Here is a 14463-nt window from a genome sequence, read left to right as displayed (position 1 = left end):
GGGCAAGAAGTGATCTATTGACCTTGCCGTAAGCCCAAAGGGTTGTATTTTAATTTTATTGTTGTTTTAATGCTTTACTTATGCAGTAGGCTTGTATTCATCTGAGCTTTCTTCTGTGTTTTTCGAATACCTTATGCACCTATGCGTTTTGACACCAGCTCATTTTGGGAGAGGAAATGTGGCTGGAAAATACGCCAGCGTTAGGGCGCTTCATGCCAAGTGTTGCTCGTTAAGTTGCTATCCCGACGTTGGGGCATGGGCTGTAACTCTGTAACGTGCTCCAAAGGAAGGATGGTGAGGCAACTGGACATCCCCGGAGGAACGTTTCGGTCCCCCCCTGCCTTGTTCCCTCCAGGCTGTGCCAGCCTTGTCCCAGATGGCTGTGACTGCGGAGATCGGGGAGTAGGGGAATGGAGATGCTCACCCTTACTGCTCCCGGCATGAGCTCAGCCCTGCGGAGGAGATGGAGCAGATTTAAGAAGCCCCTCTCTGGCCCTGCGCTGCGGTTTTGATAGTTCTCAAAAGGCAATTGGAGGATATCACTACTTCTGCTACTTTTTCTGAGCTGCTTAGGAAAGGTCATGGTGAAGTTCTCGATTCTGCACTCATTCAGGGCCAGCAAAGAGCTAATCCCTTCCCTAACTTAAAAATATATTAGCTCTGAAAGCTGTATGTGGACAGTAAATCCCATAGATATAGGATACACACTCGATGCTTAAAAGGCTTCAAATTCATGAAATTAAAGAAAATTCAGAGGCCTGTCGGAAGGAAAATGCAAATGATAATTAGGGACTTTGGAAAGAAGCATAGATTTAATAGAAACCCACTGTTTCGCAGTGGGAGAGCAGATTTCTTCTGCGAGCTGGAGAACACCTTGAGCTGCAGGGTGATCGTTACTGGGGTATCACTGAGACGTACCCGACCCCAGCGAGCTGCCGTGTCTGGCGAGGACCACGGGGCCAGTACGCTGTTCCCGGCTCAGTCTCCTGCCCAAGCTGGGCCTTGCAGCAGGACTAATTAGCCTGGACCTCGGCCCTGTTTCAAGGGGTTGTGGTCCGACAGCTCCAATATTTTGCACAGATCTGTATTTTGCTGGGCTGTATGGTTACACACAGAAGGATTTTCAGTAAAGCTGTGGACATGCAGATATTCTGCGTGATCAGAGGAGAAGGTGGGTGATGTATCCAGAGCATAGCACGGCATCAAGGGAGCTTCAGTAAGAGTTAAACGGTAGATCAGGAAATTCTAAAAGTACCACCTAAAATAGACGTCTTTAAATGTCTAATTTCAAATTAGCCTGTCTAAATATATTGTATTCAAGAACATCAAAAGAACTGGTTGAAGAAATGTCTAAATTATAAATGTTCCTTTTTTCAGTAATTCTTGAAATAGTGGATAATCGTGGAGGACTGGAGGGGAGCTGCTTGTGCGCTGAGGTTTGAAAAGGCCAAGGGGATGTCTCAGGGGCTGTGGGCTCTGTGTCGGATAAAATATTTTTCTAACATTTTGACCCGTGACCTGAAAGAAAACAAAGCATTGATACAGTTCATAGATAACACAAGCACAGATACGTTGTTTTGTGAGAGCAGGAATTAATGAAGAAAACATGTCACTGATTGATCCAATCGTCAGGTAATTAGGGGAGCTCGGCACAAGTAAATGCTGTTCATGTGGTTGTGTTCTCTGGGGTAGAGGCCAGCCGTACAGATCGCAGGCTTTGCTGGAAAATACAGACTGGGAAAGTCTTTGAGGGTCAAGGCTGCCGAGCAGCTGAACATCCCACCCAGCCCAATGCAGCAGCCAAAACCGTTGGTGTGATTTTGGGGATTTATGAAACTGGGACCCTTGGATAAGCCTAGCACCTCTGTACCTGGCACTGGGGAAAACCCTGCTGAAGAATTGCATCCGTAGTTCAAGAAGAAAATTGAAGAAGTGATAAAGGCATCCAGGGTGAACCATGACATTGGTTAAAGAATTGGAAAAGATACTTAAGATGAAAGAGCCCCTTTTATTTATTTAATTTGTCAGAGAAGGTTACAGAGTGGTTTGATCATGGTCTGTAGCTATTGCTGGAAAGAACAGAAATATAATAATGGAGCCTTACAGTCTACCTGACATAGATATGAAGAACATCCACTGTTGAAAAAGGACAAGTGTAGACTGGAAGTAAGATAATACTTTTTTCTTAAATGAGAATAATTAATCAGTAAAGCAGTGTACCAAGGGCCATGGTGTATTTTGTATCACTAGGAGAAAATGAATGAGTTCCCTAAAATATACACAGTAATTCAAAAAGTGATTAATTCAGGGAAGTCCTATTCCAATTTATGCGTTAGGTTGGACTAGATCATTGTAACATACCCTCCTGATCTCCTAAGCCTGATCCACGTGCTCTCACTTTCCTATTGGTAAAATGACAGTGAGGTGTCAATCTCCTTCACTTGGGTATTGCAAACCCATTAATGTCTACGGGCGAAATGTGTCATAGCAATTAAACTATTATTACTTTTTCATCAAAGGTTAAGGCAGTTGGAAGAACTGAACTGCCTATGACACTGGCTGACAGTAATTCAACTCGCTTGATCCATTCAAGCTACATTTGTGCAGCTTGTGATATATTAATGTTGAGATTCAGCAGCAGCGCACTAAAGGACATTATGCGCGCACAGAATACACGTTCCTTTGGTCTGTTTAATTTATGTTAGTTTTTTAAAGTTAACGTGTCTTGTCCTGGGGAAGCAATTGAACGAAGCATGTTGTTTTCTAAAACCTAGATCTTTCTCAGTTTTCATTTATTCCACTTTTCTGGTTGTTCTCTGAGCTGTTCAAGTGGGTTTCAGGAGGCAGCATCCTCCGTTGGGGTGCAGGGCTGGGCAGTGGGAGGCATGTGGGCTTCATCCTGCCCTTCTCCCTGCTTTGCTGAAGCAATCTGCATTTTCTTCTTCTCTTTTGATGGTTGCACACAGGGAATCTGGGGAAAGAGGGTTGTAGCAAGGTCTGTATGGCAATGCCTGCAGGACAGGAGGTTCTTCACCCCATTTCATCCTCGCCGTGTGGTACAAGAGCTGTCGGCTGCTTTAGTCCTGCCTTTTGGGTGAATTAATGGAAAACGGTTATGCTTTTGGTTCCTGGAGTAGGCGACTTAGCTGCTATCAAGAGAATGGCTGTCTGATTTATATTTGGTGAACAGTGTTGTGTACACCTCAGTCACTTTTATTCTCAGTGACCTTGGATTACTTAAAAATCGTTTGACGCTTTTGCTTGCTAATCGAATTAGAGCTTGTTGATTCCTTTTTCTTTGATCAAAATGCAACTGCCTCGCCCAGAGCAGAAGGGGGGTCGTGTAATGGAGTGCCTGTAGCTGCAAGGGCTGCTTCGAGTCCCTTTCATCTACCTGCGCTTCACTTTTAGTGCCGAGAACAAAGGTCAGCCCGTGCTAGAGCGGCCGGTGGAGAGGGAGGTTCACGCCGGCCGTCTTTTTCATAATTCATATTCTGCCTTTGCTCATATTTTTGTGCTCGGTTGGCAGGTAGGGTTGTTAACCAAATAAACCAAAATAAATCTACCTGGTGTATGCTTTTAGTTTTTAAACTAAATGGAGCTTTTAGATGCTTTCATTAAGACCTAGCATTTGCTAGCTGTTAGCCTGATCTCTACAAGGAAGATGAAATGACTTTTTATTTATTTAAAGGCTAGTATGGATAGACAGCTACACATCCACTAACTGGCCTGACATCTAAAACGAGAGCTGGTGTTGGTCTAATGTAGAGCGGAGTATATTTTTGTTTGATTTCTGAGCGTGATAACCTGGCAGTGACCACCACAGCTCCCGTCAGCTGTCACCCTGCAGTTCCTGACTCTTCTTAATTATGGGAGCAGGGGGGATAAAACTCATATTGCCAGTTTAAAAAGGGCTTACTTTGTTTGCCTGACTGGGATGAGGAGGTGTTCCTCCTCAGAGGTGATGAGCACTGGTTAGGAGACAGGTAAAGGGGGACTGGGAGAACTCCGGCATCGCACCCTGCAGACTGCTGCTATCCTGTGCTTTACCTGCGGGCTGTGGTAACTCGGAAGCCAGCAATTCCTTGTGAATATTTCTGGGTTTTTAAAATTGAATTGGAAGTTTTTATTACTTTGTGGCAGTGACTTCTTCATTCTCTGTGTTCTGCGCAGTTTAGTTTGTAAAGCCATTCATGCACAGCTCAAATCTTTCTTTTCCAAGATACTCATTCTGAGCATCTGTCCTCAGTTCATGTTAATGATTTTGTTTGAATGGGACAATTTAAAAGTTGATGTACTAGCCTGAATAAATGACATGAGAATCCACCCATTAACTTGCCAGGTACATCAAGGGGGCTGGAAGTATAGTAAGCATCATAACAGACAGCAGTAACGTGTCCAATATTATATATACTGCTGTACTATATATTCTGTCTTATCTATTTGCTCCTCAGTTTCTCATTTCCCTTTCTTTTAAGACAGTGTGATAAAATGAAGATTGAGGCCATACAAATAAATAGCTCAAAAATAAGTACCTTTCCAGCACGTTTTCTCAGTATTCTCCTCTTGCAGAGTGACAAACTATTGCCGGTCTTTAGTATTGGACGTCCTCCAGGCAGGCAACACACAGGGAGATTCAAGTGGATTAACAGTTTAATGTACATTTTGAGTTGTTCCAGAAACCAGAGTGCATACTTTTGTGGAGGTTATTGAAATGCGGTCAAATGGTGATTTTTTTTTTCCTTACAAGATAGTAGTTTGGTGACTAACAGAATGAAATTAAAGAAAGGAAAATACAGAGGGGCTGTGTCGTGGTTTAACCCCAGCCAGCATCTAAGCACCACGCAGCCGCTCACTCACTCCCCCCCCACCCAGTGGGATGGGGGAGAAAATCAGGAAAAGAAGTAAAACTCCTGGGTTGAGATAAGAACCGTTTAATAGAACAGAAAAGAAGAAACTAATAATGATAATGATAACACTAATAAAATGACAGCAGTAGTAATAAAAGGATTGAAATGTACAAATGATGCGCAGGGCAATTGCTCACCACCCGCCGACCGACACCCAGCCAGTCCCCGAGCAGCGAATCCCTGCCCCCCCCTTCCCAGTTCCTAAACGAGATGGGACGTCACATGGTATGGAATACACCATTGGCCAGTTTGGGTCAGGTGCCCTGGCTGGGCATGAGAAGCTGAAGAAATCCCCAACCATAGTCTAAACACTACTGAGCAACAACTGAAAACATCAGTGTTATCAGCATTCTTCACATACTGAACTCAAAACATAGCACTGCACCAGCTACTAGGAAGACAGTTAATTCTATCCCAGCTGAAACCAGGACAGGCTGACATGCTTTTCTTTTGTTTTTTAAAATTTTTTTTCTTCCTTTTTTTTTTTTAAATACTTCCAAGCATGGTGGAGGCTCTCAAGGTAAAAGAGTGGTTTTCTTGTTCTTTTGAGGTGTGATGATGAGCCTGAGCAAGCACGGATCCATGCTCTGCCCGTGCGTGTGGACCTGGCTGAGTCACTGAGTGAATCTAGTGAGCTACTGTCTATGCGCCTTTAATTCTTGATAGTTTTATTTTGAAGTTTTGCTACTGAATTAAAAACATGGCATCAGCCACGATAAGTTTCTAAAGGCACCTCCTGTGAGCAACTCCCAATTGGTTGTACTTTTGGAGTTCCGCCCCCCCTTCCCCGTGCACTTTTTCTCTCACTGGAGTCTCATTGCCCCAGCCTGTTGCTATGGGCTTTGCAGCCCTTGGATATCAGGAAAAAAACTAAGGAAACACTGACAAGAAGTGGAGGATAACAGCAGGGGAGCTGTGGCAGTGCCTTGTCCCTGACTGCACCATCACCTTCCCTCCTTCCCTGCGGGGAAAGCCACGGAATGTCCCTCCGCACTAACGCTGCCTTGCAAAAGTGGAAGAGGGAATGAAATTGTGAGTAACAGCAACAAAAAAGCCCTTATTAGAGATGAGGACTGCTACAGAGAGGGTAATAAACTCATACAGTGTTCCCGGTGCTTCTACTGTATTTTTATCTGTTTTCAGCCTTTCCAATTTTCTTTTTGATGAGGTTACAGCAGTTGCTTTTAACCTTAATGAGGAGTGCTGGGGGAAGAGGAGAGCTGTAGGGAGCGGGGTGATGCTGGCTCATTAACTGACCCACTCGCAAACGAGAGCTGGTCCCCACTGCCCAACGTGGGGCTTGTGTAGAAACCAGGCTCCTGCTCCAGTGACGGCAACCTGCAGCTGGTGGGGCTTTACTGGAGGCAATCAGGGCAAAGACGTGCAGATCCTGAAAAGGATTTTGAGAGAGAAAGTCCAAAAGTAAACCTGGGAAATCCGTACTGCGAAGAGGCGGCTTTCTTTTCCAGCTAGAGGGGGAAGGGAGTCTTAGATATGCAGAAATCTCGCAGGGACATCTATTAATTAGACTGGCTTTTAATTATCTGTCACTGATATGTTACATGACCTTGAGCAAGTCATTTACTCTATATGTGTGTATCTATCTGTAAAATGCTTGTGAATTATTTAAAGTCTACATATTGCTTTGAGATCCCAAAATGAAATGCATTATACTTGCAATTATCAAGTCTGATGGCATGGTGCATGCTGGTGTCAGCCCAAATCTCAGCAAAGAGCTCTGGAAAAGATCCTTTGCTGGTCCTTAACGTACCATGGGGAACAGGAGAGAGATCGTGCGGCATCCAGGCACAGCAGTTATTTTTCTGTCTAACCACAAATACTGCCTCTTGCACAAATGCACAGGAGGAATGGTTGTAGAATAACCTTGTTTTTTCTTGGGTTTTCTCGATGAGGTGAAGGTTGGTGCCTATAAGTACTTATCTTGAGTTAACGCAGAGTATCTTGATGTTTTTTATGAAGGGAAAGAAAAAAACTACCAAGTATGCCTTCTGAGACCTTGGAAAGTCGCCGTGGCCTTACGTTATGTTTCAAGAGTTTTGTGTTCCCATTAACTTAATACCCATTTAGTCTGTCCTTACTCACACAGGCAAAATACTATTTAAAAAAAAGGAGATAATTCAGCTCTATCTGCAACTTTCTTGCAACCTAATTTTCTCTTTCATGTTCTTAAAATTTAGCTAATTGTCAGTATCATATTAGCCTTTGGAAAGGCTGTTCTGTGATGCATGTGTTCCTGTTGTACAGGGCTTGACAGAAATAACGTTAATGCATCTAAAGATAAAGTTTGACCCAATACACAATTATGAAATGCTCATTTGTTCCCAGGGCAGATGTTATGTGGTCAATAACTGTTGTCTGTACTATAAGTCATAAAGGCAGCAATAAAATAAAATCTTTAGGTGGTTATAAATTGACAGATATCAGTGACCTTCGTTTTCTCTTCCCAGGCTGTCCATTATCGGTGCATTACCTAAAAGGAACACTTATTAGCATCCTGCTTCTGTGGTCTTCAGCCAGGCAAACTCATTCAGGAGCTGGACCAACTTTTTACCTATTACAAGGGGCAGGAATACTTCATTTCATCTTTATGTTGTTTTGAGCTTGGTGGTCATGCATGAAACAATGTATTCATTGGGAAAAATCCATTCTCCATGCCTAATGTCTCTACTGGTGGTGAGGAAGCCCTTGTATTTCGGAAGTCCTCCAGAATATTGTTGTTAAAATAACATTTTAGTATTATGATCCATTTGAAAGACTTACCCTCCTGATTTGTTTTTAAACTCAGAAATTTACAGACATTTACATTAATCCTGAAATACTCTACACTGTGGTAGAATATGGTGTCCTACAAGATGGCTAGGTTTTATTCAATACTGCTCGTGGAAATTACACAGAGCGTCCTCTACAGAAACTTGTAGGTGAGCGTCTGCACACGTTCCCTACCCAGACCTTAAAACTTGCCTTCCGTTGATCTGGTTTCAGTACTTTTTAACTGTATAGGCTTTTTCTGTGAGGACGAACACGTATAACTGCTGCATCTGCTCCTCAGTGCTGACATTGCAGCAGCCCAGCAGCAGCCAGATGGAACTCCCAGCTATTTCACAGGGTCGTTATCAACCTTGCTGAACTTAATAGGGCCTGGCTACCAGGAGGGCAATGAAGGGGGAGTTGTTATTAGCCACCTGACTGTGCAAACTTCCCCCCAAAAATCCCAAGAGGGGTTTTTTTATTGAGACACAGATTATGCCCTTGGCAAATTTTTAAAACTAGTTTTTAGGGAAAAGGCAAAAGACACAAAGCGGCAACATCTATGAAGAAGTCGTATTTTGTGATGGGAATTTCTTACTTGATTCCCAACGTGTGAACAAAATCTTTGTGATTTACTAAGAAAGTCCATTTTTCTTAGCAGGCTTTTTATACTCACTTATCGTTGCGGTATGATCCTGCAGCAAACCTGTCCTTCCCTACTGTTCTGACCCCTTCTGAAAACTTCACAAGTAATCTTATCCCCTTTGAATTTTCATAGAATAGCTGCTATTTGAACCAATGCAGAGACAGTAACGAGTTTTCCTTACAAAAACAGTGTCTCCTTTTCCTCTGCACTGGCCTGAGGGGCCGAGTCCTACAAATCCATGAGGAAAAAGTACCTTTTTATTTAGATGAGATCAAGACTTTTAGCTCTTCAAGTACAGCATGGGTCATCGCAGCATTTCAGAAGGATTTCTACCTTTGGAAACAGAAGTGGGAGCTATGTTAAGTTTTGCTTTTCACTGTATTTTCGGGATGTAATGATGAAGAATCTTCATCATTATTTATAAAACTGAAATTGTCTTTTTCCTTAAGCGTGTCATTAGTGCACTCATTAATAGAATTACATTTAGTAATGTAGTCAATGACTATGAAATCTCTTATTTTGATTATTTTTCATTTATATAGTGCTAGAGTGGAAGGATTAGCAGCTTTTCAGTTGGCTATAGCACACAGTAGAAAATGCAAAGTGGGAAACAAGTGCTGTTCTCTGTCCTTCCCCCCTCCAGTGGATTTTCTGCTTTCTTTGCCTTTTCTGCCCAGTCTCTGCTCAGCTCTTAGTATTTTACTGTCTGTATGCGTTTGAAACCATGCGCAACTTTGGAAGGTTAAAGGCTGCTCCACGTTATGCTGAGGGACAAGGATACATTTTGGTTAATTCAGACTGATTAAAATATGTTTCTAATACATTCGGTACAAAGCGAGATGCGTGTCTCAGGTGAGAAGGCTTTGACTTCAAAAGCCCTGCTCGAGCTGCGGGAGTTGTCTCCGCATCTTCTCCTCTTCCGTGCCCGTGGGATTGCGGTGATGTATCATTTGAATTTTTGGTGGCTTAGTTCTTTTTCTCTTGGGAACCATGAACTTCTGCTGTTCTGCAGTAATGGTATAAGCTGACCTTCACGTTGAGAACTAAAGAAGCATGAAAATAATCTAAATCATTAAATAAGACAAGTAATACCTTTATTTAGGTGAAGAATGAAGTTTTACATAGAATAACAGCTTCATTTTCCTTTTATTTCTTCAAGGCTGGTCTGAGGGGACATGTATTGTGATCATATTGTCTTTCTGCTTGTCGGGCATGGAGTTTAGAGTAAGAGAATGATGCAGAGCTGTGGAAAGAGATAGAAAGATAGTAATTTTAATCTACTATTTTTTTGAAGACCCATTAAGTGGACTTTGGTTTATATGCCTCATACTCTTTCCAAAGAGCCATGCATTGTAACGCCATTCATAGTTTATTCTTGAGCTTCTTGCAATAACAACACAGTTCCTGAATTACCATATATAACAGGGAAGAGTAGTAAATACACACACACACACATATATTTTAAAAAATATAAATTCATATAAAAATCCAATTCTCTTGTCATTTTTAGATCTGGAGGAACTCCACTGGCTTTGAGTTAGATATTGCTGACTCCCCTGAAGGCAGGCACAACCTGGCACATTCACTCCATGTAGCTCTATTTTAAATTCACAGTTTGTGCAAGTTAGCAGTGAAAAGTACAAGGGATTTTTTTTAAAAAAAAGGATTTGAATCTATGAGATGCCAAAGCCACCCTTTAAGTACATGCAACTGAAAGTCTTCCCATTCAGAAGGCTGACAGGGTTGGGCACTTGCTGACAGCAGTTATCTTTCTTGGGTCAGTAGAAACACATTCCTTATTCAAACATGCAAAGAGGAGACACTTTGCGTTAGGAAATGCTGACATTTTTCCGAGTTAAAACTGCTTCCTCTTGTTGCAAGATCAGCTGTCATCTCGCAAAAGGTATTTCTAGAAATAGGGAGGTCATCCCAACATACAGCTCTCTAAACTAGCTGTTTCTGCTGGCAAGTGTTCGATTAGTCCCCGAGTCTCTGCTACAGGCTCATTACAACAAATCTTTGACATTTTTGGTAATAAATGCAGCCTACTGCGGTCCTTAAAGGCAAAAGCCCATTTGTTCGAAGCCAGTGTTTGAGACCCGAAACCCAGACCCACATCTGCTTTCTGCGGCATCGCAGAATTCCCACGCAGCCTTTCGAGGAGTTATTTAGAAGCCCCCGCGGAACAGCGACCTGCTTCAGTACTGACCTGCCAGCAGGACAGACTTTAGAGCACGTTCTTCATCTGAGGGACCTTTGGGCAAGTGAAGGTTAGGGCTGTAGTGTCATCTTTACGGGAGTATATACATTAAATACAATTTTCAGATTTGCTTTTTTCTTGCGCTGCGGAAAATGAAACACTCTTCCTCTCCCCGAGCTGTTGGAGATGTGCTGGCACACGGATAAGTTATCGCACTTTGAATCTTGGAGCCTGCAATACCACGTAACGATGTGCTGTCTGCTGGGGGACAACCTCTGTAACTGAGCACCCACCAAGTGTGTTCATTGGAGCGCAGAGAACTTTAAACTTTTGTGTACGCTTTCATACAAAACTGCTTAGCTGCAAAATGGCTCCTATCTTGTATTTCATTTAAGTGACACCATTCACACGACTAAAAATCTTCCTGAGTCAATAGGGTTGCACACTGGGGTCTGTCCTAATCCTTTATCCAAAGACGTTTAGTGAAGACTTTGATATTACTTGCTGATACAAATTCTGTTAAACTCAGAATCTCGTGGACATCTTTCATAGATCTCCATTAACCTTCTAGGGTGTTTTCCTCCCTTTTTTTGGTACAGTATGTAGCATAAAATATTCTCAGTCTGCGACTGGGGCATTTTGATAGGGCTAGGTTGACATGAAATAATGAAAATGAGTTTTTAGAAAAGTGTTGTCATCCTGATATTGAATAAGCATAACCTGCTGACATGTTATTTGAAATGATTTTGGTCTGAAGATAAAATTCTAAGGCTTTCAGCCAGAGCCAGGGCAGAGTACAATATAAGCATTGTATAGTGCAAGGTTGTTCTGGAAGAATCTCACTAAACTCTCACTTTCCAACAATTCACAGACGTTTTCTGAAAAAAAGAAAAGAAAAAATAATTCTCTGAAACATTGCAAGTTTCTTGGGAAAAAAAAGTCTGTGGTTTGTTCAAGCCTTTTTATATTGCCACAATATAATTAGAAGGAACATGAAAATGGCGTGTATTTTTATTTCCTTTGCAACCCACCTCATCAGCCTTGTTCACATATACATGCCTTTAAAATATTAACTACTGAGAAAAAACACATAGAGAGCAAATATGGCAGTGCTTGACATTTATTGATGTATAAAATATTTATAGAATGTATATTTATAGTGCTTGACATTTTATATATATATATATGCATACATATTTCCAGTCTAAATGTGTTGCATCTGTCTGCTTTAGGGTGTTATGTTGTCCTTTATTTGTGGTGTCTTACCTGTGCTTAATACTGCATAATTTCCACCAAAGTAATTATGCAAATTACTCACTTTAATGGCATCCTTAAAAGAAATAGGGGGCACACCTACCCCACTGTTGCAGGGGTGTTGGTGTGTGCGTTATAATTGTTAAATACATCTATTCTGTATGAAACTCAACACCCTGATATGCATATACTGAACATAAACCATAAAAAAAGAAAGCATCAAGCTTTCTAGCAGTCTAGAAAAATGCCAGCAATTTGAAGAAAAAAAAAAAAGGGGGAGAAATGAGGGGAGAGGAGCAACAGTACTGGTGGAGGGAATGAAAAGCTGCTGGCAAGTGGGGTCAGGGTCTGGAAGCGTGTGCGTCGTAAAGCATAACTGGCGGGAATCTGTGAATTACAAGTCTATAAATTAATTGCAGGCTTCTGGTGACATCGCAATAAAGCACATTAATGAAGATTGAGTAGTTTGTGATTTTGTCAGCTCTGAAAAATTATATGGTTTATAAACTACATAGATACTGGTGGTTTTATGTGAGTTTGTTGAATAAATTATGCTAGGATTCTAGTGTAAAAAAAAGTGTTAAAAATTAATGTATGAATGTGATTCTGTCTAAATTTTTTTTCCTTTGGGTATTTCTTACCCAAAGAGCTTGTTTCTTTTCCCTTGAGCCGTACTGTCAATGCTGGTTCTTCGTAACTCAGCCACTGAATTGTCTTTTTTTGTGCATCTCTAGTCTAAGCAATACTATTTTTTACAAACCTCTTGATCAGCATCCTAGTTACTAGTGTTCCCTTAAGAGTGATATTTTATTTGAAAAATCATCTACAAAATTTCCTGCACAGTGTGGTGCTGTGGTCTGGAGACCCTGATTTAACGTCTGTATGGCCACAGAGCAAGAAGAGCCCAGCCCGGAGCTTTTCTGACCCGCGCACACGCATCCGCCTGAGCCTTTGCGATAGGAAATTAGGCAGCTGAGTTAATCAGGACACCTCATCGGTTTTAATTTGCATGCATTGGGTTTGATCTGAACTGGATCGGGAGCTTCTAGGTATCCTAAATTATTAAATACATGGTAAACAAGAGACCAATCTGAAGGAGGAATAGAGAAGATGGGACACGGGAACGGTGCTGGAGGGGCCCAGGACAGATGTTTATTTAAGTGTAGGTAACTTAGCTCAAAAGCAGAAACAATTGCTAAAATCAAGAAAAAGCTGACATAAAAACTTTGCAGTCTTACTTTGATCTGCTTGGTGTTATGCATTATTCGCAGTTTTTAAATATAATAATCTCATATTCTCAAAAGTATTTCCACCTCATTGTGCACACAAGTTTGGAGAGCACTCGGGATTAGATTGGGAGCAGACGATTGAAGAGGTGATGATGTCTAGGACTCTGCCTTCATTTATTACCAATGCTGGAAACTATTGTCAAAAAGGAAGGAAAAAAAAAAGTTTTGTAGTTAAGGTGGTGAAATGCAAACCCTGAAGAACACAATTTTATTTGTACATCTGCCACGGTATTCCTAGCAGACATCGCTTATGCCGCGTGTTCATATGTTGCAACTTTTTTCCTCATTTTCTGCATCCCCAGTGAGACTTTTTGGTCTGATGTGCAAAAAAACCCAGAGCAGTCCGTGGAGTACTCTAACAGAGACTGCTCTAAATCATACCTAACTGGACCAGAAAACCGAGGAGGGTACTTCTGCCCTCTCACTGGTAGCTTGGCTAGTAGCACCTCTTAGTGTCCGACTCCTACGAGTTTAAAAACGTTTGTGGATCACACGGGTATTGTAGAAATGGGAACCAGAGGAAAAAAAACCCACTGGGAAATCAATCATTTTTGTTTGCAGAGAAAAGTTTGAAAACTAGAAAGCATGAAGCCATGTACTAAAAAGGAAGCTTGACATTAATTCCCGAATTGCTCTTTCGGCGAGCGGGGTCCTCCTGGAGCGCCGAGGGAGGCTGCGAAGAAACAGAATTTGACGGCATAATTGAGAAATGTGCTGTAAGCCTCGCAAACTGAGCTCGGGATGTGAGCGCAGCCGCGGCTCTAACATTTCTTAGCTTCTGTGCAATTTATTTTATAATCTTCACCGCCTTTTAATTTAGAGGAGTTTTTTCATATTATGGCTTTATAAATATTATAATCAGACATCGGGAATGATGGCTCAAGAAATACAATTGGATTTTCTGTCTGAAATGATAAGTCATGGATGGTACTTAGAAATTAATCTACTCTGGCTTTCTGGCAACCATGGATATTCAAAACAGAGGCTGTCGTTCCCCTACAAAAACTGACAAAATGTACGTGGGCTGCTGACTTTTTGTGTGTGTTTTTCAGTACAATGCGGGGGGGGCTCATTAGAAATGTGATGTTATTAACAGTTTGCCTCAAATTGCTAATTTCCATCATCCTAGTATTACAATAATGATGAAATTAAATTAGCATATCATCTAGCATACTGAAAAACTGTGAATACATTATAGTAATACAAGGCAACAGGTAATTGCTAGCTTAATAAGAATTCATTTTCAGCAAAGATAATTCAACCTTTTTCTTCTTCCAATCACTAGGGACAGATTTCCTGGTTATTGATTATCTCCTCATCTTCTATAAACCCAGCCAGAAGTCCTTCTTGGTTTTATGAAAATATCTCTACTCTAAATATTTCTAATTTTGTATT

The 14463-nt window shown here is 41.5% G+C and overlaps 1 protein-coding gene across 1 annotated transcript in view; it reads left to right on the top strand.

Annotated features, from left to right (window-relative positions):
* Positions 1-14463, top strand: part of DCC (DCC netrin 1 receptor) — a 571119-nt gene that overhangs the window by 334989 nt on the left and 221667 nt on the right. The window lies entirely within an intron of this gene.

This window comes from Buteo buteo, chromosome Z, assembly GCF_964188355.1.
Source record: "Buteo buteo chromosome Z, bButBut1.hap1.1, whole genome shotgun sequence".
NCBI lineage: Eukaryota > Metazoa > Chordata > Aves > Accipitriformes > Accipitridae > Buteo > Buteo buteo.
The sequence above is the reverse complement of the archived record's forward strand: the minus strand, read 5'-3'. Positions and strand labels throughout refer to the sequence as shown.